At 46.7% G+C, this 23,716-nt stretch overlaps 1 long non-coding RNA gene across 1 annotated transcript in view; it reads left to right on the top strand.

Annotated features, from left to right (window-relative positions):
* Nucleotides 1-1,789: 1,789 nt before the first annotated feature.
* LOC308467840 overlaps nt 1,790-23,716 on the top strand; it is a 788,853-nt gene continuing 766,926 nt past the window's right edge. Inside the window, exon 1 of the long non-coding RNA XR_013981335.1 lies at nt 1,790-2,090. This is a non-coding gene — a long non-coding RNA (uncharacterized lncRNA). The remainder of the gene's footprint in view (nt 2,091-23,716) is intronic.

The following is a 23,716-nucleotide window of genomic DNA, read 5'->3' on the forward strand; positions in this document are numbered from 1 at the left end:
AGAAAGTGTGCTTTTGGAATTCAGCTGTAAACAGACGCAGCTTGCTTTAAAGACACAGAGATGGAGGACTTCCGGGGGAGGCGCCTCCAGCAATGGCAGAATTCCTCTGACCAGGAGGAATCTGCTCCGTGGAAATCTGGGTCTGACCGCCACGGCGAAGGCGGAGACCCGTTAAAATCACAGGCGGGAGAAGCCTGTGAACGTGGGATTCGGCGGGCACCTTTTGCGCCTCCCCCACTCGCGGGGAACCCCGGTTTTTGGGGCTCCGGAGCGACGTGGGGTGAGCGGCACGGTGCATCGAATCGTCTGCTTCTTCCACGGAGCAAAGGCGCATAGCTGTTGCCGGAGAGTGCTGACCTTTTCCTGTGGACAATTTGACTTTAAAGTATTTACCCGTGAGTAGAGCTGAAACGGAAGAATTGGATCTCTAAAAGTTTGATTTGGTATCGTAACGGGGAGGTTCAAAACAGGAAGTCCGCCTTCCCTTTTTGTAAATAGACTGAGGCAACGAAGTTGCAAGCTGGAGTCCTGGAAGGTCTTTTGTAAAAGATCAAATTTCCAACGGTAAAGAACATTAAACCCCCTCTTGGAGGCAGGAGAAGAGAGGGGGAAGTTGCGGATTGAGTATGCCTGCGGGAGAGAGTGAAGAGGCTTAAAACACCACCGCTCTGACCCTGGAAACGGGCTGCTAGTAAGACTGATGGGTTGTTGTTTTTTTGGAATGTTCATTGACAGCACTTAGAACATTCATTGACAGCTAGCTAAATAAGAGAAATACATTGTTTCTACTGTTTCCGGTTGTTTTTAAAAAAGGAGGAAAGTAACTGAAAATTGAAACTAACTTCAGATTATTGAAACTGTGTTTAAAAGAGGACATATTGACCGATACAAATACAACCTGTTTTCCCCTAGTGGAAGCTTTTGAAATTGATTAATTTATAGGAGCTGGGCTAGGGGAATTTCCAGCTGCAAGATAAGAAAAGTGTGAGACTTTGGAATTGACCTTGAATCTCTTAAGTGTTATGGCAAACGGAAAGGAAAAAACAGACGGGATGTTGACAGAGGAGGCCTTAGTGGCTGCATTATTGAAAATAAACGATTCGCTGGAACAACTCCATAAGAAAACAGATGCGATAAATGTGAAATTGGATGTTGCAAATATTGAAACTGATTTAATTGTAGAAAGTTTAAATAATTTGGGACAAAAGATGAATACCAATTCAGAAACCACCCAGAAACTGATACAGGAATCTACTCTGATACGGCAAACTGCAGATGAAGTCAGGGAAAAAACCCTTGCTGCTGAATCTAAAGTAATACAACTGGAGAGGAGAGTCCCATCCATACAAAGACAACTTGATGAACATAAGCTGACATTCGTTATGATTGAACTTAAAGAAGAACGGATGAATTTGAGGACCAGAGCCCTATCTGAATTGGAAAAGGAAAGCCTGACAAAGTTTCAGGAGGCGACAGGACTAACATTGGTTGAGAAAGAGAGGTATTTGGGGGTTAGTATGACTGCCAAAAATGTGAATCTGCTTAAGGACAACTGTGAAGGATGTTGGATTGAAGAGAAGGGGGATTTGGAAATATGGACAAATCAGAAGTTGTTGCTGTTGGGCCGAGTTATTGTGGTGGGGATGAGGGCTGCTGTGTTGCTAGGGATGTTGCTTTTGTTTCAAACATTGCAAGCTCTGGATGGGATGGAGGGTCTCAGGAGGTGGCAGAGGGATGCTCCTAGAGTAGTTTGGCAGGGCAGGAAGCCTCGAGTTAAGCTTAAGATATTGATGGATGCTAAAGAAGGAGGTGGACCTGCCCTGCCAGACCTTTAAACTTCGTTGTGAACCATCTGCCTTTTGCTGGTTGAGAGAATGGTTGCTTCTTGAAAACACTGAAGTGTTGGACAATGGCAGACGAAGTTGATGGACTATAGGGAATTGGCGGAAATGACTGGCAAGATCCGAGACCAGGGTGAAGAGTCGGTGGAAGAAGATTGGAAAAAGTTTAAAGACTATTTATAGAAATATTGTAAAATTAAGGAATGTTAGAAAAATGTTGGAATGAAACTACATGGCTTTAGTAGAAATGTCATAAGGAATTAAGTATAAATAGATTAATAGAAAATTAAAGGAAAAGTATGGCAAGAATGTGTTAAGATAATTATAGAACAGAAAACAGAGTAAGATGGAAAGGAATTGCTGAAACAAATAATAGAAGTGGAATACAAAAAGGGAGGTGTGAGGAACTCGCTGGAAATAAGTGAATGAAATATAAGATATTGAAAATGTTTGAGGTGTTTTTAAATTGTTTTTGTTTGCTTTTGCTTGATTTGTTAGTCCATGTAGCGTTTTTGTATTGTATTCGTATTGTTTTTTCTTCTTTTTTTCGTTTTGTTTGTAGTGTTGTGTTGGAAATTTTGAAAAAGTAATAAATATCATTTTTTAAAAAATAAATAAAGACACAGAGATGGCCAGCGCAAGGCTAGCAGACGCTTTTGGGATTCCAAAGCTCGACAAAAAGAATTACGCGGAGTGGGTGCTGTATGCAGAGGCTCTGCTACGAAAAGAGGGTCTGTTTAATGTCATAACAGATGCCCCCCAGCTCCTGTAACAGATGAGTGGAGAGCTAAGGATTCAAAAGCAAGGGGAACTCTGATGCTGATTGTGTCCCCTGAATGTGATGTCTTTTGCTTTTTTTTTTAAAAAAAAAATTTATTAGGGTTTAGAATAGAAATAGATATAATAAACAATATAACATATGTCTTAACATAATTTCACATTTTCTTTGGACTTCCTCACATCTCCCGCTCTCACTTTCATCGTTGTAACTTTTTGCCAGCAATTTATCATCTTATTTGCATTCTTATGTCCCATCTGTATATTTATAATCTTGTAATTCTCAAAAAAGTTTATATTTTCTCAATCTCACTTATTATCTTAAATCATCTAATTTAGTGGTGCTCAATTGTTTATGATCTAGCATCCTGCTTAACATTCACTCAAATTACAATATTTTTGTAAATAAATCTTGAATTTCTTCCAGTCCTCCTCCATCTTCTCCTCTCCCAGGTCACGGATTCTGCCGGTCATCTCGGCCAGTTCCATATAGTCTATCAGTTGCATCTGCCATTCTTCCAGTGTGGGTAGATCTTGAGCTTTCCAGTGCTTTGCAAGAAGTATCCTTGCTGCTGTTGTTGCGTACATAAAAAATGTCCAGTCCTTCTTTACCACCCCTTGGCCGACAATACCCAAAAGAAAGGCCTCTGGTTTCTTTGTGAAGGTATACTTAAATACCTTTTTCAGTTCATTATAAATCATTTCCCAGAACGCCTTCACTTTAGGGCAGGTCCACCAGAGGTGGAAGAATGTTCCTTCACTCTCTTTACATTTCCAACACTTATTATCAGACAGGTGGTATATTTTTGCAAGTTTGACTGGGGTCATATACCATCTATATATCATTTTCATTACATTTTCTTTCAAAGCATTGCATGCAGTAAAGTTCAACCCAGTACTCCACAACCTTTCCCAGTCCTCAAACATGATATTATACCCAATGTCCTGCGCCCACCTTATCATAGCCGATTTAACCATTTCATCTTGTGTATTCCATTTTAACAGCAAGTTACACATCCTTGAAAGTACCTTAGACTTTGGTTCTAACAGTTCTGTTTCTAGTTTCGATTTCTCCACCTGGAACCCTAGTTTCTTGTCATTTTTAAAGACTTCTTTAATCTGAGCGTAATGTAACCAGTCTCGCACTTTATCCTTCATTTTCTCCAAACTCTGCAATTTCCAGTTGTCTCCATCTTTTTCTAGTATTTCCCAATATTTTGGCCATTTAGCCTCCATATTGGGTCTTTTTCGGGCCTTAGCTTCCAAAGGTGAAAGCCACCTTGGAGTTTTATTTTCCAACAAGTCTTTATATTTTGTCCAGACATTAAACAGTGATTTTCTGACAATATGGTTCTTGAAGGCCTTATTGACTTTAACCTTGTCGTACCATAAGTATGCATGCCATCCAAAAGTATTGTTAAACCCTTCCAAATCCAACACATCAGTGTCTTCAAGAAGTAGCCAGTCTTTTAGCCAGCAGAACGCTGCGGCCTCATAGTACAACTTTAGATCTGGCAGGGCAAAGCCCCCTCTTTCTTTCGCATGAATGCGATGTCTTTTGCATGACAAGGCCTCAGCCAGAGAAATGTGGGACAGTTTGAAAGACTCACATTTGAGAACAGAGGCGGGTGCTTCTTTGTTCTTTTATGCCAAGTTGCATGATATGGCACTTGTTGAAGGTGCAGATGTGCGTGCTCACCTGATGGAGATGCAGAATCTCAGACATGAGCTGCAACAGAGAGGAATCACCTTTCCAGAGGCTGTGTATTCCTTCATGATTCTACATTCTTCGGGTTCGAGTTGGGAATCAATTGCCAGCCAGCTTGCTGTTTTGCCAACTGCTCAGCTCACGGTAGCACATGTTACTGCTGTGGTATTGAATGAAGCGGATCGCCGTAGTGCTAGCTGCATCACTAAGGGGGAGTCTTCACAGACGTCATCCCAGAATGCAGTGGAACCACTAGATGGCGCCAAAGCTTTGAAGGCAGTGAAATGCCACTCGTGTGGACGTCTAGGCCACGTGAAAAGGGAATGCAAGTACCCCAAGGCCAAGGAAACAGAGCAGCGCAGCGGAAGCTCAACGTGTGGAAAAGGCAAAGGCAAAGGTCCAGTGTCCAGGACAACACAACACAAGGCAATGGTCTCACGCTTCACTCCAAAGGTCCCAGAGGTCCAGAAGATGTCTAGATCTTTCTTCATCGTCGATTCGGGCGCTACCAGGCACATTTGCCAGGACAAGCAACTGTTTGTGTCCTTTACTCCGCAGGAAAGTGCGATTCACCAAGCGGATGACCACACAATCTCCAGTCAAGGCTACGGAACTGTTGTTCTTCACAGCTTGGATGTGTCGATATGCAACCTTCTTTATGTTCCAGATGCTGCACACAACCTACTGAGTGTCGCGCAGCTGACTGAACAGAACATAGACGTTTCCTTCAAGAAAAGGAAGTGCACCATCAAAAAGAAAAACGATTATGTAATGCATGCTGATTATGTTGATCGTTTGTATTGCGTTATGATGATTCTGTTGATGTTGTGCAGGATGAAACTTGTTGTATTGCAGGTACTAACAAGGTTTTGCATACAGGATGTATTCATGATTTTCACCGGAAATTTGGTCATTTACACTTTGAGGCAGTTTCCAAAATGCCTACCTTGGTTGAAGGTATGACTATCAAACCCTGCAGGTACCACATGAAGTGTAAGGCATGCACAGCAAACGAGGTCAAAATGGCTGTGAAAGGTAAGGTGTCTAGTAGACAAGCTGCTACAGAACCATACCAGGTAATGCATGCTGATCTTGTTGGTCCACTATTGCCCTCTTTGGGTGGAGCCAGGTACTTCATGGTTCTTATTGATTCATTTTCCAGGTATATTTATGTGTTCAATCTCAAGCAGAAATCAGAAGCGTTTCCTAGGTTCAAGGAATTCTGTGCTTGGTTGGAAAATGTGCGTGGTAAGAAGGTAAAGTGTCTTTTTACAGATTGAGGGGGAGAATTCACTTCTCAGCAGTTTGAAGCTTTTCTGACTGAGAAAGGAATTCAACATGATTTGTCAAGTCCTCGTTCTCCATGGATAAATGGACTTTGTGAGAGAGCAAATCAAACATTGCTTCAAGGCTTGAAAACCTTGCTGCATGATGCCAATCTTCCAGAGAGTTATTGGGCAGAATCTCTCAGCTGCTTTGTTTACAGTTATAATCAGAGATTATCATCATCGATTGGTTGTACCCCCTATGAAAAGATGTTTGGCAAGAAACCATACATCAAGCACATGAGTATTTTTGGTTCTGACATGTGGGTTCACACACCACAAAGCTCCAAGTTAGGCAAGCGTGGTTTGCATGGTATCTTTCTTGGGTATCAGAAAGGTTCTTCCAGAGTAATGATGACTGACTCTAAAACAATTAGGCTCACTAGAAGTGTAGAGTACAATGCCAAGTGGGGGCAGAATGTGGGAATTTTCCAATGTTATCCTGATGACAGTGAAGAGACTGAGGATAAGCAACAGCAACACCCCACACCCACTGATGAAGGTCCTGAGTCTGAATCTGAGACTGAATCGGATGATTCAGAGGATTTCAAGAGTGCGAGAGCCTCTATGCGACCCTCTGAAGGCTCTGATCGAGAATTGGAGGAACCATTGTTCACTATAGGTCACTATTCTCCTAAGAAAGAAGAGGAGAGTGTTGAAGACCTACGTTTAATTCGCAGGTCTGAGAGAGTCACAAAAGGTAGACCTCCAAAGAGATTTGCTGATGAATATGCTATGACAGCAAAAGCTGTAACTGCTGTTAATAGCTCCAAGAAGGTATTTGAACCTTCAAGTTTCCAAGAGATCCAGGCTTTGGATTCGAAGGATGCTGAGCCATGGTTAACTGCCATGAAGGCTGAGCTTGATTCCTTAGAGAGGAACAAAACATGGGAGCTAGTTCCAGTAGTTCCAGGAATGAAACTGCTTGGAAGCAAATGCGTCTTCAAAGCGAAGACAGATCAGAATGGCAAGATAGTGAGACACAAAGCCAGATTGGTAGCCAGAGGTTTTTCACAGGTACCAGGTGAAGACTATCACAAGACCTACTAACCCACCGTGAGGTATGAGAGCATCAGGCTTATGCTCAAGCTTGCTGCAGAAGAGAATCTACACGTTTCTCATCACGATGTGAATACAGCATTTTTGTACGGATCCTTAGGTGAATCACTTTATATGCTTCCACCTGATGGCGTACAGGTAAAACAGGGATTTGTTTGTTCTCTGAATAAGTCCCTATATGGTCTCAAACAAAGTGCACGGTGCTGGCACTCTAAACTCACTGAAGTATTGTTTTCTCTAGGTTTTCAGCAAGTTAAAGCTGAACCATGTGTATTTGTCAGAGGAGGGGCAAAAGAAGCTGTATTGCTTGTTTTATGTTGATGATATTCTGTTCTTTTGGAAGGATGTCACAATGTACAATATCGCCCTAGCTCAACTGAAAAAGCACTTTGACATCTTGGTGAGGTAACCAACTACCTGTCTCTGGAAATAGAGAGAGACCAGGATGGTAATATTCTAGTACATCAGTCACAGAAAATTGCTGATGTGTTAAGCAAACTAAACCTGATGGATGCTAACCCTGTAGACACACCAATGACAACAGGTTATCAGGTAGATGACACTGAAGGAGCATTTTCTGACACTACACTGTACAGAAGTGTGCTAGGCAAACTAAACTTCATTGCCAGATGTTCAAGACCTGACATTGCTGTTTGCTGTAATTTGCTAAGCAGACAAGTCAACAATCCTACGGTTAAGGATTGGAAAGCTCTTAAACGCATAGCACACTATTTGAAAGGCACTATGCATTACAGACTGAGATTTAACAATCAGAAGTTTGGTGGTCTTGAGATATTTGCAGATGCAAGTTTTGGAAGTGACACTACAGACAGGAAAAGTATGTCTCGAGTTTGTTACATGTACAATCAGGGTCTATTTGATTGGTCGTGCAAGACGCAAACAACAGTTAGCTTAAGTACTTGTGAAGCTGAACTGAATGCACTGTCTTATTCAATGGTGGATTGTGAATGGTTGTTACAGTTGTGCAGAGACATGAGAATTCCTGTCAAATGTCCAATCCAGGTTTATCAGGACAACAAAGCATGTTTGGCTTTGCTGAATTCTGAAGGTTGTAAGCAAAGCACGAAGTACTTGCAATTGAAGCTGCTACATGCTAGAGAATGTGTTCGGAAAGGTCTCGTAATGGTGTCCTATATGCCAGGTAATGAAATTCCTGCTGATGTATTGTCCAAGGTTGTTACAGGGGATCAACACTGTACCTATGTACAGAAATTGGGTTTGTACTGATATTGTACGAACACGCTGCCCAGTGATGTTCACAGAAAGGGGGAGGATGTTGGTTTCTGTTTCCCTCACTGAGCAGCTGCTGGTAGTCACAGGACTATGTTTTCATTCCACAGTCCAGATACTGTTGGATTCCCAAGGGAAAGGGAGACGGGATGTGACGTTTACTGGTTTCCTGTTTCCTTTGTACTGTCGTTTCTTTGTTGGGGTTGCTCTCTGCTTCTCACAGAGACAAGATGTATATTTGTATCCTCTCAGCATAGCTTAGAAATAAAGCATAGCAATGTAGCCATACCTGCCTCATCCTTCTGTTGCGGACTCTGGGTTATACTCTGCTGGGCTCAAGCCAAGATGAGCCGTATCAGCTCGAAGGACCGGAGCTGACTTTATCTAACACAACCAAGGCAGCTTCAGTCCCATGATGAGGCCTGAATCCCGATCGGAAGGGATCCAAATGGTCCGCTTCTTCCAGGCGTGCCTGGAGTTGTTCAGCAACCACTCGCTCAATCACCTTGCCCAAGAATGGAAGATTTGAGACTGGGCGATAGTTGGCCATATTGTTGTTGTTAGTTGTTTAGTCGTGGCAGCATCTAAAGATGGTTTTTTAAGAAGCGGTTTGATAACCGCCTCTTTCAGCAGTTCTGGGAAGGCTTCCTCACAGAGAGAAGCATTCACCACCCTACAAAGCCCATCGCCCAGCCCTTCCCGGCTAGCTTTTATAAGCCAGGATGGGCAAGGATCAAGGAGACAGGTGGTTGGTTTCACTCGTCCAAGCAGCCTGTCCACATCATCGGAGGTAACAGATTGGAATTGATCCCACACAACTTGACTAGACAAGACTCTAGCACTCTCCCGCCCCGGCCCTGCTCCCACAGTGGAGTCTGCCTCTTCCCGAATCTGAGCGACTTTATCTGCAAAAAACTTTGCAAAATCATTGCAGGAGATCATGTGGCCAGTATTGGGCCCTGATGGAGCAGGTGGTTCCGCTAAATTGTGAACCACCTGAAAGAGTCTCCTGCTGCTGTTTTCTGCAGATGCAATAGAGGCGGAGAAGAAAGTCTTCTTTGCCATCGCTACCGCCACTTGGTAGGCTCAACACTGAGCTCTAACCCGTGTCCGGTCAGCTTCAGAATGAGTTATCCGCTACTGGCGCTCTAGCCGTCTCAACGATTGTTTCATTGCCCTCAGATCAGTGGAAAACCACGGGGCTGTCCGGGCTCCATGCAATCGGAGAAGGCGGTTTGGAGCCAAACAGTCAATAGCCCTGGTTAACTCCACATTCCAGCGGGCCACCAGGGAATAAGCTGAAAGGCCATCAACATGGGATAAAGCATCCCCTACCACTCTCTGGAAACCATTTGGCTCCATTAACTGGTGGGGGCTGACCATCCGAATCTGTCCCACCTGCCTGCAGAGGGGAAGGGTCGCAGAGAAGTCGAGTTGCACGAGGAAGTGATCTGACCATGGCACTTCTTTAGTTTCGCTTTTACTTAGTGTCAGATCACCAACATCCATAGAGGTAAACACCAGGTCCAAGGCATGTCTGTGGCTATGGGTTGGGCCAGACTTATTCAGGGACAGTCCCATGGAGGCCATGCTTTCCACAAAGTCCCGAGCGGCCCCTTGTAAGGTCATGTCGGCATGGATGTTAAAATCCCCTAGGACAACCAACCTAGGTGTCTCCAGGAGAACATCCGCCACAACCTGAAGCAGCTCGGGCAGGGAATCCTTGGTGCAGCAGGGAGGTCGGTACACCAAAAGGAATCCTGTACTGCCCCTACTGCCCAACTTCCAGAACATGCACTCAGAGAACTGGGTCTTCCCAATAGGACACCTGGTGCAAACTAATGACTTCCTAAAAATCACTGCAACCCCCACCTCCCCGCCAACAAGGCCTGGGTTGCTGTGCGTAAGAGAAACCTGGTTTCATGGCTCTCATGGCAGCCATGATGCAATTTTCTTTTTCATTTATTCTTACTTGCAAGAAGAAAGGAATTGCATTTCGAGTTACGTATTAGAAAGAGGAAAATGATAAATTAAGCATCCCCCCTCTGTATAGGTACTGATAAGAGGGCCCTTAATTTGCTGGTGTCTACAGACTCAGTGATAATAATAATAATAATAATAATAATAATAATAATAATAATAATTTATTATTTGTACCCCGCCCATCTGGCTGGGTTTCCCCAGCCACTCTGGGCGGCTTCCATAGAAACCAAAAAACACTAAAATATCACACATTAAAAACTTCCCTGAACAGGGCTGCCTTAAGATGTCTTCTGAATGTTAGGTAGTTGTTTATCGCTTTGACATCTGATGGGAGGGCGTTCCACAGGGCAGGCGCCACTACCGAGAAGGCCCTCTGCCTGGTTCCCTGTAGCTTTGCTTCTCGCAATGAGGGAACCGCCAGAAGGCCCTCGGCGCTGGACCTCAGCGTCCGGGCAGAACGATGGGGGTGGAGACGCTCCTTCAGATATACTGGACCAAGGCCGTTTAGGGCTTTAAAGGTCAACATCAGCACTTTGAATTGTGCTCGGAAACGTACTGGGAGCCAATGTAGGTCTTTCAAGACCGGTGTTATGTGGTCTCGGTGACCGCCCCCAGTCATCAGTCCAGCTGCCGCATTCTGGATTAGTTGTAGTTTCCGAGTCACCTTCAAAGGTAGTCGCACGTAGAGCGCATTGCAGTAGTCCAAGCAGGAGATAACTAGAGCATGCACCACTCTGGCGAGACAGGGTCTCAGCCTGCATACCTGGTGGAGTTGGTAGACAGCTGCCCTGGATACAGAATTGACCTGCGCCTCCATGGACAGCTGTGAGTCCAAAATGACTCCCAGGTTGCGCACCTGGTCCTTCAGGGGCACAGTTACCCTATTCAGGACCAGGGAGTCCTTCACACCAGCCCGCCCCCTGTCCTCCAAAAACAGTACTTCTGTCTTGTCAGGATTCAACTTCAGTGAGAAGTGTGAGCTTGCTTTGGCTGGGTAATCTCTTTTATATTAGGCCTAATTTGAGATAAAGAAAGTCTCTTCTCCTCATCAACACAAATAAGCCTTTCTGTTTTCTCATCTTTCATATTGTCAGCATACTATGCTACACTCTACTCAATGCTTTTTTTCTGGTGCTACTCAATGGTACACAGTGCTGGCTCCCCCCCCAAAAAAATCTTACCATAATGTGGATGGACGGTGGGGAGAGCCAGCATGCAATTGTGGCTAAAAGGGGGATTGCGAAAAGCAGGAGCCTGAGGCAGGAGCAGCAAGAAAAAGGTGGCCCTTGTTTGGGCCTGTAGTTGCTGCTCTCAGTCAACAGGTGGCACCGTTTTCCTTCAGCTGCCCTGTAATACACACTCTCCTCTTGAACGTGCTGCTTGTTAGGATTTTTATCCACCCGTGCTGCTCCAGCAAGTAGCACTATGTTGCTTATATCATGTGAGTGTCTGAGAGTGTGAGACAGGAAGTCTCAGCACTTTTGGAAGCGTAGTTTCACTTCTGTGTGTGTTGCCTTTTCTGTGCTGCTGCTGAGAGAGCACAGACATGCTGATGGATTCTTTGTATATAGACTGTAAAATAAAGTAGTTTAGGGCTACTGATTGACTCTTTCTTCTGTGATGAGATGCCAGAAGACAAGTATGCTCCTCTCAGGAGGGAGGGGTCGCTTATCATCGGTCTCTCTGGACTGAGGGAGATTTACAGCCAGAGAGTGACCATCGGAGAGACACCCCGCTGTCTTGGGAAGTTGGCGGCCTTCCTGGGCGTTTTTTTCCAACATGTGGCAGCCGTTGGCTGGTTGTGCTCCATCAGATCTCTGTTGTTGCTTTAAGATGAAGCACAGCGTCTCTTTCATTCGGGGGAGAGCTGCATTCCTGCCTGACAAAGACGGAGGCTTTTGGCTGCTTGCTGCTTGGAACTGTGAGTAACCAGTTTGATTTACTGAGGCCATAAAACCTCAAAGAAGCAGGTCTTAATTGACCAGAGCCTGCTTGGAAGATTTACAGTTTGCTACCTAAAAGGAGCTGAAGAGCTGTTAATTGGAGCCCAAAATGGATTCCATAAAGGGAGTTGGGTTATTGTCTTGCCCTCCCCTCACAGATGGGAATTATGCAGGCTGGGTACTCAAGATGGAGGCCGTGCTTGTGCGTCAGAGAATATTTGATGTTATTGAGAACGCCATTCCACCAGCGCCTGGGAGGTTGTGGAATGATCTCGACAGGCAAGCTAAAGCTGCGATATGTGGGAAGCATTATGTCACATTCATATGCGTGAAGCAGCTGGGACGGCTTTGCTATATTTCCAACAGCTCACCAATTTGAGGCTGAGGGAAGGAGAGGATCTCCAGAAACATCTGACGCAGATGAAATTCCTGCATAATCAGTTGGTGCAGAGGAATTTTCCTACCGGAGCCTGTATTTTGTTTCATTTGATCAACGGTCTGGATCAGAGATTTATGACTGCTGCGTCACAGCTTGGCACATTGCCTGCAGCAGATTATATCGGAGACGTCATCGTCCACTTGGAATGCTTTTGTTGTCGACACGGGAGCCACAGTCCATCTGACTGGACGCAGCGGGTTGTTTACCACTTTTGAGGATCGGCGTTACACCGTCAAGCAAGCGGACGGTCATGAGTTGACAGCCACTGGGTTTGGAGCAGTGTTTCTTGAGAGTTTCTTGAGAGTTAGAGTCACCATTAACAATGTTTAACTGGGTTTTGAGATATCTTGTGTCAGGGAACTGCAGATAGAGAGTGGAGGTTACAGGGAGAGATCTCCTTTAATCAGCAGTTTCTCGTCCTGAGAGGAAAGGGAAGACGAAGAGGGGAGTGACACTGAGAGGGAGGGGGAACTTCCGAGGGTGAATGCCTCTCATCACAGGAGGAGGAGGGGGCTGGGAAGTTGGTGGTGTTTGCCTCACCTCAAAAAGAGAAGCGTCAGAAGGAACAACTCGCCATGATCACCGAACTGTTTTGCTTGAACTGCTCGTAAATACGCCAAGTGCAATAAAGATCACAGATGATGGCTGAGTGCCTGGATTTTTATCTCCACTGAGCATTACAAATCAAGGGGTGCTGGCTCTCCCTGACAGTTTGTTCCTTCTCACCGTTTGATGAGCGCTCGGGAGAGGAGGCTCAGAAGAAAGGAAATAATGGAAGAACGCATGCAAAAGCTGCAGAAAGAGAGGGATGAATTATTGGCCAGATCCCAGGAATTGGGGATTCGTTTGGAGGAAGCCAGAGCAAGGTCAGGAGCGGCCGGAGGGGCTTTGACAAGCAAATTTCTGGTGCTGGTAAGCAAATTCCAGGGGGACCCTCGACAGTATCTTGCTTTTAAGACTGAAATGAGGTATGCTTTGGACCTGCAAGGGGCTGCTTTTGCCAGCGACGCTGAAAAAGTGAGATTTTTGATTAGTCACTTAATTGGGGCTGCCAGAGACTGGGTTCGTCCACTAATTGCCTCTAATAATGATGCGTTGTGAGATCTAAAAACTTACCGGGAGGCGATGGATGTGATGTTTTCACATGAAAATGAGGAAGACGTTACCCAGCAGCAATTATTGGATTTTAAGCAGGGAAAATTAACGGTGCGGAGCTATTGGTCCCAGTTTGCGATGCTGGTTCACAAGCTGGATTGGAGTTTAACTTCCAAGCCTGTGCAAGCCCTCTTTAAGGCTGGACTGAATTCTGATGTGAAAGATGAACTTGCCAGGGGGCCCCATCCCAAGGATATGGATTCTTTAGTTAAGGCAGCTTTAGCAATTGGCAGCAGGCAAGAGCTAAGGCAGCTTGAGAAGGCAGAAAGCCAGGGCCGGCGTTTCCATGGTGACCGCATTCTTGAGATGCCGAGGGAGGGAGAGCAAGGTCAGCCTTGTGCTGAGCCGATGGAAATTGATTCTGCCAGAGCGGGAAGGTTCAAAAACCCAATGGCCAGGCCAAAAGGCGGCAAAGGACTGGCAGCCTGCCAAGAGATGTTTTGTTTGCCAGAAGCCAGGGCACTTTGCCAGAGTGTGTCCAGAACGTCGCAACTGGCAGGGAATGGTGGGGGCTTCTTCCCAGGGAGCAGAGGAGGGAGTCCAGAAGCAGGGAAACGCCAGGGCCTGGCTGGAAATGGATCGGGGCAGCAGCCAGGCAGCAATGGAAGTAACCCAGAGCCCCGACCAGGACACCCCCAACCAGGCATAGTGGTGAGGGTGTTGTTGGACCTCCCCAATGGACATGCAATGGAGGTCCACGCCCTGTTGGACTCAGGTGCTAGTGCAAATTTCTTCAGCAGAGACTTCGCTGCACAGCAACAGTTGCATTTACGACTTTTGGATTTTCCTCTGCAAGTGACCACCATTGATGGACGAGAACTCTTGGGAGGGGAAGTGACCCATCAGACTCCTCCCATGCGGATACAGATTTCAGCACATTCCAAGACAATTGCCTTCCATGTGGCCACCCTGGCGGGTCCACCCATCATTCTGGGCATGAGCTGGTTGGCTTTGCACGATCCGGTGGTTTCCTGGCATCAGCGTAACCTGACGTTTGGCTCTGCCCATTGCTTGGAGAACTGCTTGGGGGACAAGGAGCCGACAGTGGGTTGGGCCAGGGTGACAGCAACGCGCATGGGAGAGAAAGGGCGTGTCCCTCCCAAGTACAGGGACTTGGAGGAAGTTTTCTCCGAAAGAGAGGCAGACACGCTACCGCCGCACAGGCCATATGATTGCCAGATCAACTTGGTCCTGGGGGCCAAGTTGCCGGAGGGAAAACTGTACGCCATGTCGGATCAAGAGATAAAGGAGTTGAGAGACTTTATTGACAAGAATTTAAAGAGGGGCTTCATCCGGGAGTCCCGAGCTGTGGGCAGGAGTCCGGTGTTCTTTGTGGACAAGAAATCGACGAGTGAGAAGACGCTGGTAGTTGATTTCAGGGGGATTAACACCCAGACGGTCCCTATGGCTTTCCCCATGCCAAGAATCGATGACGTTTTGGCGCGAGTGACAAAGAGGAAGATTTTTACGAAGCTGGACCTGCGAGGAGCGTACAACCTCATCAGGGTGCGGGAGGGAAATGAGTGGAAGACCACCATGTTCACACCGCTAGGAGCGTTCAAATATCTCGTGATGCCTTTCGGTTTGCAGTGTGGTAGCCCGTGCTTCCAAGCCTTCATGCACCATGTGTTGGGGCCACTGTTGTATCAAAACTGTGCGGTGTTTTTAGACGATATCCTTATCTTCTCTCCTGACGAAAAGCAGCACGTGAAGGATGTGCAGGAAGTTCTGACCTGGCTCAAAGAGCATTGCTTGTGGGTGAAACTGGAGAAGTGTAAGTTCCACGCGAAGGAGGTCGAGTTCCTGGGTTACAAGCTGTCTGATAAGGGTCTGGCGATGGACCTGGAGAAGGTCAAGGCTGTGGTGGAGTGGAGAAGTCCCAAAAACAGGAAGGATGTCCAGCGGTTCCTGAGTTTCAGCAACTTCTACAGAAAGTTCATCAAGAGCCTTGCGAAATTGGCGGCCCCCATAACGGATTGCCTCAGCGGGAAGAAAAGGTTTGCTTGGACGGAACTGGCGCAGAGAGCATTTGAAAGTCTCAAAAGGGTCTTTGCATCTGAGGAACAGCTGCTGCATGTTAACCCTGAATTACCCCTGCGGGTGGAGACCGATGCATCTGATCGAGCCATTGGGGCAGTCCTCATGCAGCAGGATGGACAGGGGGAGTGGCAGCCGTGTGCCTTCTTCTCCCGGAAGCTGAATAAATCGGAGGTGAACTATACTATCTACGACAAGGAATTGCTTGCAATTGTGGCTGTGTTCAAACAATGGCGCCATTTTTTGATTGGTGAGAAACATCAGATACAGGTGTGCATGGATCACAAGAATTTGGAGTACTGGCGGACCGCGAGAGTGATGTGCCAGAGGCAAACACACTGGGCGCAATTCTTTGCCAACTTCAACTTCCGGATTCTGTACATGCCAGGGGAGCAGAATGTGAGGGCGGACGCATTATCCAATAAACCAGAGTATATGGCAGAGGAAGGGCCTCCGGTGGCCAGGTTCATGTTCCCCAAGCAGAGGTGGACTTGCGGGGCGACCCTGGTGTGGGACGACGAACTGCGTCGATTGATGCGGGACGATGACTTCGCCAGAAGGAAGCTGGATGAGCTGGAGCAAGGGAGAGGGGCTGAGGGAGGTTTCGAGGAAAGATGGGGGCTTCTGTTTTATCGGGGGGCTTCGTATGTACCAGGGGAGCCTCTCAGAGCCAGAATCCTCCAGCAACTGCACGACAGCTCCACGGCAGGACACTTTGGCCAACATAAAACCTTGCTGTTGGTCACTAGGGAATTTTGGTGGCCCAAGGTGCGGGACGATGTGAGGGAATATGTGCGAGGGTGTGAGACCTGTCAAAGGGCCAAAGGGGAGAGGGCAGCTCCGGCAGGGTTATTGGAGCCTCTGCCGACACCGGGGAGGCCATGGGAGGTGGTGTCGGTAGATTTCATCACTGACCTGCCAAGGTCAAAGGGGAAAACGGCAGTGCTGCTGGTGGTGGATCTCCTCACCAATATGTGCCATTTTGTGGCGTGTTCTCATGCGGTGACTGCAGAGGAGACAGCCAAGTTATTTGTAGAGCATGTATTGCATGGAGTCCCTTCAAGGGTCATTTCGGACAGGGGAACACAATTTACCTTGAGGTTCTGGCGCAAACTTATGAGTTTGCTGCAAGTAGAGGTAAGTTTCGCCACTGCCAGACACCCAGAGAGCAAAGGGCAGGCAGAGAGGGTCAATGCTGTCTTGCAGCAGTACTTGCGGTGTTATGTAGGGGAGAGACAAACCGATTGGGTGGACAAATTAGCGCTGGCGGAGTTTGCATACAACAACGCCGAGAACGTGTCCACCGGGATGATGCCGTTTTTTGCCAATCACGGATGTCACCCCAGGGCTTTCCCGGGGAGGGGGGAGGAGTCAGCAGCCAAACAGTTTGCGGAGGAAATGGAGGTGATTCACCAACAGCTCCGTTTGAACCTGGAGAGGGCCAAGGAGGTATACAAGAGGGAGGCAAATAAGCATAGAAGACCGGGGGAGACCATTCAGGTTGGAGACAAGGTGTGGTTATCAACGCAAGGTTTGCCCTGGAAGGGGGTTGCAAGAAGCTCAAACCACGGAGGGTGGGACCCTTTGAGGTCATTCAGCAGGTCAATCCGGTGGCTTTCAAGTTGAGATTGCCCGATAGCATGAAGATTCATCCTGTTTTTCACAGGTCGCTGCTTTCGGCCTACCGACTGGGCAGGGGGGAAGGGGAGGTCTCCCTGCCCGGGGTTGAGGAAAGAGAACGTGGCCAAAAAATAGCTGAAATTCTGAATTCCCGTTGGATTGGGGAGCAGCTGGAGTATCTTGCAGCTTGGGTAGGGGCTCCCAGTTCAGAAAACACTTGGGTGCCATCAGGTTGGGTAATGGAGGAGGGTCTAGGTGGAGGAATTCCATGAGTTATTTCCCCAAAGACCCCAACCCTCGGGAAGGTTTTTTGAGCAGGTGTTTGGGCAGACGGACTATGACGAGGATTTCGAAGGTTTCCCAGCGTCGGACCATGAGGAGAGACAGCAAAGAGAAGGACTGGGCGAAGCTTGCCCAGGGCCGTCCGGCCTTGGGGGGGGGGGGTGTTGGGATAACGTCTTTGACGATACTGAAGAGGAAGAGGAGGTTTTCCTAGGTTTCACCCCCGAGAGGCATGAGGAGGATACAGCGGGAACGGCAGCCTCTCCTGAGGAGGAGGGGAGGGGGGCCTTTGGGGAGGGGGTGGATGTCAGGGAACTGCAGATAGAGAGTGGAGGTTACAGGGAGAGATCTTCTTTAATCAGCAGTTTCTCGTCCTGAGAGGAAAGGGAAGACGAAGAGGGGAGTGACACTGAGAGGGAGGGGGAACTTCCGAGGGTGAATGCCTCTTGTCACAGGAGGAGGAGGGGGCTGGGAAGTTGGTGGTGTTTGCCCCACCTCAAAAAGAGAAGCGTCAGAAGGAACAACTCGCCATGATCACCGGACTGTTTTGCTTGAACTGCTTGTAAATAAGCCAAGTGCAATAAAGATCATCTGAAGGAAGATTGATTGCTCAGATAAATCCTGGCGTCCAGCCCGCTTCGGCTGCGTAGCTCTTGCCAGGCCTCTGCATTCCAAACTCCACATTCCGATGCTCTGACCAAAAGCAGAGATCAGCAGCGGTAAGAGAAAGCTTCAAAAAACTCCAGTGCATGCTTCAGTGTGCTTAAATAAAGTCCACTCAGGATATTAGCAGCTAGAAGCAGTTTTATTTACAGCAGACTATCCATTATCTATCACAGCAAACAGCATCGTGAAAAACACGTCCTCTCTCCTCAAAAGCGAAAGTAGAGAGAGAAAACAAAGGCTGGAGGCTCTCGGAAATGACGAACCTCCCCCCTCCCAATAGTAGGCAGGGCGTACACTCTGAGCTGTTTAACCCTGTAAGCTCAGGTTCTCTTCACAGATCACAGATGATGGCTGAGTGCCTGGATTTTTATCTCCACTGAGCGCTACAAATCAAGGGGTGCTGGCTCTCCCTGACATCTTGCAACAAGGAGAGATGTGTAATCTCCAGAGATGGGACACCACTTCTTTATGCCTACAAAGAAGATTGGCTTTATTTGCTTTCCTTTGATAGTACTGATTGTAAAGATTGTTTTGGTGTTGCTGTGTCTTGTGTTACAGGTACCACAAGCAAGAAGCCCAACAAAGTCACCAGAGTTTTCCAGCGAGTATATGCTGAAGTGGTTGGACCTCTACCACTTTCTAGAGGCAAAACCAAGTACTACCTGATATTGGTTGATTGTTTTTCTCAGTATGTCTGGGTGTATATGTTGCAGAGTCCGCAACAAATATGGGGTAAAGGAACAGGAAGAATTGGAAAGAGTAACAGGCCTTAAAATCACCACGAAAGTTAAGTATTTGGGGATCTGGCTCACAAATAAAATTACCAATTTGTACAAGGATAACTATGTGAAGAAGTGGAAGGAAATAAAAGGATATCTAAATAAATGGAATAAATTGCACTTGTCTTTATGGGGACGTGGGTGGCGCTGTGGGTTAAACCACAGAGCCTAGGGCTTTCCGAGCAGAAGCTCCCGTTGCTCGGTCCCAGCTCCTGCCAACCTAGCAGTTCGAAAGCACACCAGCGCAAGTAGATAAATAGGTACCGCTCTGGCAGGAAGGTAAACGGTGTTTCCGTGCTCTGCTCTAGTTTGCCAGAAGTGGCTTAGTCATGCTGGCCACATGACCCGGAAGCTGTACGCCGGGTCCCTCGGCCAGTAAAGCGAGATGAGTGCCGTAACCCCAGAGTCGGCCACGACTGGACCTAATGGTCCAGGGGTACATTTACCTTTACTTTATCCTTGATAAAAATGTCAATTTTACCAAAAATGCTCTTTCTTTTCCGGACGATCCCAATAATTATTGGGATAAAATGTTTTAAAGGTTGGCAAAGGAATCTTTCTAATTTTATCTGGCAAGGTAAGAAGCCAAGAGTAAGGTTCAAAGTACTGATGGAGCCTAGAGAAAGGGGTGGGTTCGCAGTCCCAAACCTCAAGCTGTATTTTGAGGCTGCATGCATGACATGGCTGAAAGACTGGATGTTACTAACAGATACTGAAATCTTAGACCTGGAGGGCTGGGACAAAGTTTTCGGGTGGCATGGCTACCTGGGTCACGATAAAATAAAAGCACATAAAGGATTCACTAATCATTTGGTGAGAAAGGCCCTATTTGAAGTTTGGGAAAGAAATAAAACAATAGTAACAGCCAAAACTCCCTGGTGGTTATCACCTATAGAGTTATCAGCCTTGCATAGAAACAATATGAAAGATAGCTGGCTAAGATATAGGGAACTCATAGAAGAGATAAAAGATCGCCCGACAGTAAAGAAATTTGAAGAATTAAAAGAGAGGGGGGTGAATTGGTTAGAATATTTCCAATTAAAAACAATATTTGAGAAGGATAATAAGCTTAAGGGGTTTGATAAAAAAAATCTCGGTATGGGAGAAAGAAATCTTATATAACAACAAAAATATAAATTTTACAGCATGTTACCTAATAAGAGAGAACTATATGAAAATGCATCACAGGTGGTACCTGGTACCGGAAAGGCTTGCAAAAATGAATAAAACATATAATAATAAGTGCTGGAGATGTAAGAAACAAAAAGGAACCTTCTACCATATGTGGTGGACATGCCCCGAATTTGGGAAAATTTGGAGCATGATCCACGAAGAAATAAAGAAAATATTAAGAATATCATATAGTAAAAGGCCAGAGGCATTCCTTTTAGGAATTTTAAATGATGATATTCCAAAACACCAAAACTAAATTTTTCTTATATGCAACGTCTGCAGCAAGAATCCTGGTGGCTAAGTATTGGAAAGGGAATCATTTACCCACTAGGGGAGAGTGGTTATGTAAGCTTTCAGAATACTTAGAACTAGCCAAATTGACAGACATAATAAGACAAAAACCAAAAAGTGAAGTAAAAAAAGAATGGGAGTGCCTAAATCAATACCTCAAAAGTCAAGGTTCGAGGACAGAAATCTGGCTGAGTCTGGAATAACCTTGTGAAGTGAAAGGATAAGAAAGAGGGATTTATATCTAGATGTTAGGATAGAGATGATAAAGAAAACAGGAAAACAGGAAGACACAACGAGAGATAAAGGAGGTACTGTGGGATTGGTGGAAGTCAATGTTTTGTTGTTTTAGTGTTTATATTATTAACTTGTAAGATATGGATTTGTTTTTGCTGGTTTTTTAGTTGTCGCTTTTTTAGTTTTAGAAGGTTGGTTTTTGTGTGTTGTGTATTGTTATTTTTCAATATTTTTCATGTTGTTGTGTGGAAAATACTAATAAAATTTATTTTATTATTATTATTATTTAAAAAAGAAATTTGTTCATTGAATGTCTTTTCATTTATGAAAAGCAGGTTTTTATTTCACAGGATTTTCAAGATTTCCTAAGTGAACAGGAGATTGAGCACAAAGTTGCTGTCTCAAGCTTCATGGAACAAGAGTGTATGTGTCAAGGTGAACACAGAGTTGCAACAAGGCATGAAAGCACAACTGCTAAGTGCAGGTTTGCCCAAGTGTTTTGGGCTGAGTCGCTGAACACTTTTTCTTACACATGGGTAAGGAAGGTTCCAGCAGGTATGGAAAGTTCTCCTCTTGAGAAACTGTTCCAGAGAAAACCTTCTGTCAAGCACTTAAGGGTTTTCGGGTCTCACATGTGGGTAGAAACACCACAAGGTTCAAAAGGTGCACAGGCATTTTCATGGGTTATGAGAAAGGTCAATACAGAGTTTTATTGCCTGATTCTGACACAGTGATTCTTACTAGGAATGTAGAATGCACTGCACGACAGGAGAGAGAGGTTCTCCGCAGTTTCCCCATCAATGCCAACACAGATGTAGATTCTGACATTGAGAGTGACACTGAAAGCACCACTGAGAGTTCTAGTACAGATGACACAGTCATTGAGAGAGGTACACAAGCAATGTCTAGGCCATTGTCTGAGGCTGAACTGGAATTGCCAGAGCCACTGTTTACTGTTGGTTGTGGTTCTCCCAAACGTTCTCCCAAGGAAGAACCTGCCAGCAAAGAGGTACTCTTGGGAGTTTGATAACACAGCTGTTGCATGTATATGTCACGGCTAGAAATTGGCCGCTGTTTCTTTAATGCTTAAAAAGCTGGGTCAGCATGAGTCAGTGGCCTGCAGTGACTCATGCAGCCTTTCACCGGGTTGTACTTGTATATATAGAGTGAGAAATGTTAGTATGGTGTTGGGTTGGTTGGTTAGTGAAAGCTGGTAGTGTTGATGTGTGTACAGTTGGTCAGTCGCTTTTGCAGAAAGACTTTTAAGAATAAAAGCAGAAAGTACTCTGCAAGAATACTTTTCTCGTGGACTCTTTTATGTCGAGAAGGGTCCGAGGACCAGGCTGAGGTGACAAAGGGAGGTCAGAACCTTTTGGGTTTTTTTACAAACACTGACAGTATAGCTGTGGCTAGCAGCTCAAACCAGGTTTCAGACACTGAGGTCTTGAGTGAGGTACATGGTTTGCCCACAGCAGAGACAAAGCCACACCTGAAGGTTGCAAGGGTCAACACTGTTTCTTCAGACCAAGGTAGAGCAAAAGCTCTAGTCCCATGGAAGAAAGGTAACCAAACCATAGGTTTGAACTGGTCAATCCAACGGCAGGTAGTTCCCAAAGTGGAACTGGTGTGTTGGCCTGGGAACCCGATTCAGAGGCTGAACCGGAGGAACCCCAGCCTGCACAGGAGTCCCTGCCTCCAGGGCCGGCTGAGCTGGGGCAGGGCCTTTGATCTGAAGTGCCTGCACCTGTGCCGGATCCTCAGGAGCAGGCACCAGGTGATTCCACTCTGGCTCCTGAGGTGATTGAGGACACAGTGCCTACAGATGCGCCTCTCCCAGTCCTGTCAGGGGAAGGTGAGTCTCCCCCTGGGTCCAGTAACCCTCCAGCCTCTCCTGAGCTGCAGAGGCTCAGGGCAGAGAGGTGGAGGGAACTGGTTTCTCCCAGGAGGAAGGCAAGGAAAGGCGGGTCTCCTGGGGGCTGGGACTGCCCCTGGCCTCAGAGAAGATAAAGGCCAGTCAGCCCGGTCCCAGGTTGCGGGAGCAACGTCGTTGAATACCTGCTTCTGCCCGGACACAGACCTGTCCTTCCAGAGTTCCCGTCCCCGCCCGGCTTCCTGCTTCGGACCCCGCCTCGCTCTTTGTGAACTGCTTCCAGACTCGTGACCCAAGACCAGACTTTGACCATGCCAACGGTAACCTTTGCTGCCTGCTGCCCGGGAGGACTCTCCTGAGTGAGTGCTTGAGGGCCCTGCTCTTGCCACTTACCATCTGGCCTGGGGCCGGGCCTGAAGCCTCACAAGGACTGCTTGCTGCTTGCTGCTTGCTGCCTGCTGCCCAGGAGGACTCTCCTGAGTGAGTGCTTGAGGGCCCTACTCTTGCCACTTACCATCTGGCCTGGGGCAGGGCCTGAAGCCTCACAAGGACTGCTTGCTGCCTGCTGCCCAGGAAGACTCCCCTCAGTGAGTGCCTGAGGGCCCTGCTCTTGCCACTTACCACCTGGCCCAGGGCGGGGCCTGACAGGCCTCACTAGGACAGTTGCTGTTACTGCCGGAGGGGCACAGAGTGTTTTTAAAATGTTTTTAAAAATGTCTTTTGGATTTTTTGTATGTGGGGGGTGGGGGTGGGATGGATGTTTGGTTGGGCTTGGGGAATTTTTTTGATTTTGATGTTTTTGTAATTTTTACAGTTTTTTGTTTGTATTGCTTTATTGGTTTTGTTTGTTTGTTTAAGGTGTTATTTTGTTCTTAAGGGGAGGGGTCAGGGCTGCCGGGGAGTGGGCCCCAGCAGTGGCTGGGGCATGTTCCACAGGGGTGGATGCACTGGGACAACCGATCTCAGTGATCACGGGTAGGAGGAGGAGTTACGCTAAGACTAGACCATGTCATTACAGAGGGGGCAGGTTTAGTCGTTGTCTGAGGACTATTCCTGCCTCCGGGTCTGGTCCTGACCGGATGGATACTAGAATCAGCAAGGGATACCCACATGACCTGAAGGTGCTGCTGTGCAATGCCAGGTCAATGATTCATAAGACCACTGCCATCCATGACTTGATCATGGATGGAGGATTTGACCTGGCATGTGTAACAGAGACTTGGTTGGATGAATCAGATGGGCCTGTCCTTGCTGCTGCTTGTCCACCAGGTTTCTCTTACGCA

Source organism: Podarcis pityusensis (genome assembly GCF_964106645.2).
Source record: "Podarcis pityusensis genome assembly, chromosome: W".
NCBI lineage: Eukaryota > Metazoa > Chordata > Lepidosauria > Squamata > Lacertidae > Podarcis > Podarcis pityusensis.